Below are 4,451 nucleotides of genomic sequence, written 5' to 3' on the forward strand. Positions count from 1 at the left end.
ATGTTTGGCTCTTTGACTTCTGACTATAATTGTTTTCTTCCTAGCTTCCCCCAGCCCCAGTTCAATTTAAACTTGCAGGAGGTTAATCTTTGTAAATCACATATAAGTACTCTATAATATCTACCAACCACACAAATTATGTATGCTTTATAAATTTAATTTTACAATACCTACCTTAGTTATCTTGAGTTCAATTGATAGAAAGAACATAAAACAGTGAAAATTATTTATTTGCACAAAGTGATCTGAATGCAGTGGGTTTTTTTCTCCATCTATAAAGTATCATGCATCTACCAAAATGCCAACAAGTTTCATACAATCTACTCTGCCCTGTTATGTAACACAGCAGGGAACATACTCTATTTTTTTTTGCACAGATTTGTGCAGAAATTAACAGTAGGGATAGTCTCAGCTGTCGATATATAGTTGAAGGCAGAGGCAGAGAAAGAGGGAGGAGGTATGGAAAGGGGGGGGGAAGGGAGAAGAGAATGAAGGATGAAGAGAAGGAGAGAGCAATTAGTTTAAAAACTTTGATTTCCTGGTTCTTCTTTTGCTTGGTGTCGGAGGTAGTGGATATTGAAGACAATAAGCAAGCTGGTTAACATTTTGGATGTCCAAGAGGTGGCTTCAGGTAGTCTCATGATGGAGTATTTATTTCTATGATGCATGAGAGTTAGGGAGGAAAAAATCCATCCTTAACTTCTATCTTTTCTTTTACTATGCTAGTTAAGCCAGCACTTTCAACAAATTCTTTTGATTGCAATTATTTTTTTTCATTCCTTGTAGGTTTTAATGTAAAAACAAATCTGTTTTGTATGTGCATATGTGCATGTATGTGTTCACTCATGTGAAAGTGTGTGTGTGTTTGTGTGCTCACTCATGTCAAAGACAGGGTTTGACATTGCATGTTTTCCTCAATCATTTTCTACTCTGATACTTGAGTCAAAGTCTCTTGCTGAGCCTGGAGTCACCAGAATGCTAGAATGGCTGATGGGCAAGCGCCAGAGGACGCTTGTCTATCATTCTGCATGGGTGTCAAGGGTTAAAGTCAGATCCCCTTGGTTGCAAGGCAAGCCCTTTATTAACTGAGTCCCCAGTCCCTACATTGTAATTATCAAATCCTCTCTTGCAGCAAGCATTTGCAATAGATTTTCCTGTTTCTAGCAGAGAAGTGAACTTCTGGGAACTATCCTTTCTACCAGCTATGTGTGAGGTTTGCTTTCTCTTTTTCCATTATTTCATTGGTAGCAGATGAATAAAATGATTTTCTGCTCTATCCTGCAGTGCTGCTCCTCTTTCTAGACTGCTCTGACACATCTACAGCTCTTCCATGAGGATGGTCCTGATGTGTACTTCTCAGGATGGTTAGAAAGCTGGCATCTGGGCTTGAGGCTTATCTCACAGGTTGCATTGCACAGATGACTCTAACATTATGTAGTAAACAGAACACTCTATAGGGGAGGAGATGAGTCAGGAAGGTTACCATACTAAATGTGGTCATGGAGTTGTGTGAAGGCTAAACCTGCCTTCAGTTATAATGTCTTATTTGATAGTTAAGAACACGTTTATTAAGTATCTTAATTGGAGGGAGCACATTCACCTGCATTTGTTTTAATTGCATCCTGAATTTATAGGCGAAATTCTCCCTCCTCATCTGCTCTGAGAAAACAACTCACACTGTACCCTGTCCATGTTTAACAGCATCCAGAAAGTGCCTAGCTAGGAATTTCACAGAGAGATGGATCACGCATCGCTCACTCTCAGACCTGTAGCTCGATGCGATCTCACCACTCAGTTTCTTCTCACCCAGCAAGTATGAGCTGAAAGACAGTATGTCAAGCTCCCGTTGTCTACTTAATATCTGATCGGAAACCCTAACATAACAAATATATTGATGTCTTACGTTTTTTATGCCATCCTATGAAGAGTTCTCCTGGGTTTATGTCTTTTTAATGACAAAGTCATCTACTATGTGTTTTCCCTTGGAACAACTGTAGATACACAGATTTTCATTTTAGCTTACAGAGTTATAAAATTTTAAATGTTTGTGAAGAGAAATCATGCAAGGACTAAAAAAGAACTTTCATAAAATATAGAGCCTTTTTATGTGAGATCAGTTGTCAGAGTTTTGAAAATCATTAATAAAGAGAGGCTTTCGTCTAAATGACTTTTTTCAGAAACCAAAGATGTTTAGATTTTAAAATCTTGAATGTTATTTAAAATCTGAAACTTAGGTTTGGGTAAGTTATGTTTTCATTTTACTTTAACTCTAAAAAGTTTTTTAAAACTACTTTCTTAATTTCTTGATTCATTTTTCATCCTGTAGTTTCCATGTGTATGTAGGCTTTCTGTTGTTTCTGAGGTTGATATACAACTTTAATCCATGGTGTTTCTTTGGTGAGAACAAATCCTTATAAAGCATGGTAAAAAGTGAGTCAAATGAGTAGTGGAAAAGAGTTTCTATGGAAGACTGGCACAAGGGCTTTGTGCATGTGGCAATACTGGACAAATTCTAGTCACAAGATTTTTAAAATGTGCTGTCTGAGGGCCTCTGGAGTCCTGCATTTAAAATGATCCTTAATGATCTGAACAAAGACAACTTTGCATTTAGAAAGTTCAAGCTGAGTCTTGAGTAGGTACAGAGGAAAGTCCAAGACTTTATGCTGCTATCAAGTGTACTGAGAGCAATTTGATTCATTCATTCTGTGTTGGTGTAAAAACCCCACACAAACAAATATGGAGGATCTCCTATGCTCAGTACCAATAGGTCCAAATATGTAGAAGATTTATGTTCAGTACCAATAGAGCCTCCAGACCCAGAAGATGGTAGAAGTCATTGACCAAGGAGGTACAGAAAAAAAAATGACTTGAAAGAAGAGATTAATAAATTGACTGTAAGTAGCACTTGGAAAGATAGAGCAAAGCTTACCAGTTTGTACATACACTTCATGATGCCTTTGTGAGAGAAGTACACATCCTAAAACTAAAACTAATAAACATTTTTTCAATAAAGTCTTGAGACTACTCTTAGGAAAACCCAGAGCTTTGTCATAAGAGCTTGTCATAGCTTTCCAAAGGCTGCTTGGGATGAGGCAAAGTGAATGAGCTGCTGGGTCTACCATCAGTCCAAGACTGTTGAAAATTTAGATTTTCATTTGTGAAAAAAATAAGTGGATATATATCTGCACTTTTTATGTTGTTCTATCTCAGTACGAGGCTATGACTTGGGTCTCTGCAAGTTCCAATCTTCATTTTTCTTAAGAAGTAATTAAAGGCTCCAGTCCCCCTGTCGTTCTCCAGTGAGGCATGAGGGCCACACCCGTCCTGATGTCTTTTTCCTGGAGAGGGGATACTTTTGACATCAACCCCTATGCAGTCAGGCTTGTCCCTCAGGGAACCCAGATAGATATTTTTATCTTTTATTTATATTCCCTTGCAGTGCTTAGCCTTGCAGACTAAGCAAGAATTCAGATCGCCTGTCAGAGGGGGTTCTGGGTGGCTCCTCTCTGCTTGGTCTAGGGGCAGAAGTCCCCCCTTTTAGGTTGGGTGGAGATGGGTTTTGGAAACACCCTGTATAAAGTAACAACCTCATCTTGAGTCTCGTGGTCCTCCATAGCTAACTAATGATAATGTATCTGAGTAGGTTTTGCTACCAAATTACTTATCTGTTGTACCACAGAGTTAGTCCGCTTATTTGAGAGTCAGGGACCAGCAGAAAAAAAGCAAAAAGAACCCAAATGATGGTCCCAAGATGGGAGGAAATAGGGTTGACAACCTTGGAGAGGCTGAAAACCAATTCTTGTACCAGCCTTCATCCATCTCTTTCTCTCTCTGATTTTTCTTAGGGCCTTTACTACCTGTTTCATGCTCTCTTTAACCCTCCTTCAAATACTGGAGGTCAGGCCTCTATCCCCACCTTCGCAAGTTTAGAATTGCCACAGCCCTTCTATACTTAGAGAAGGGAGGAGATGTCAGGGGCAGCCCTGCTTACCCACTGAAGGTCTAAAATCAGCCATAGGCCTAAAATCAGCAATAGGCCTGTCATACATGTATACTAATACCAAGTCTTGGGTCTCAGTGGTAAAACATTGAAACAGATGGCTATAAGCTAATGTCAACAGGCAGCTTTTGTGGAAATTTACAAGCCTGAGTAGTCATAGACCTTGTAAATAGGTAGCCTGGGCAGACAATACCAACTTAGATAAGGACAAGCGAGTCATAGGCAGAGTCATAGTGACTTGTCCCCTGAACCTTCACCCAGCCGATACCCAGTTCTGATGATATCTGTATTCCTCCTGATCACCCACACTCCAGTGTCATTCCCTTCCCCACATCCTGCCTTTCTGTGTTTATAACCCCTGTGTGAATGAATTACGATTTGAGAAAAAATAAATTATAGAAAAAGAAAATAAAAAACAAAACAAACAAACAAAAAAGAAGTAATTAAAGGC

The sequence above is a fragment of the Grammomys surdaster genome, unplaced genomic scaffold (assembly GCF_004785775.1).
Source record: "Grammomys surdaster isolate TR1022 unplaced genomic scaffold, NIH_TR_1.0 243, whole genome shotgun sequence".
Taxonomy (NCBI): domain Eukaryota; kingdom Metazoa; phylum Chordata; class Mammalia; order Rodentia; family Muridae; genus Grammomys; species Grammomys surdaster.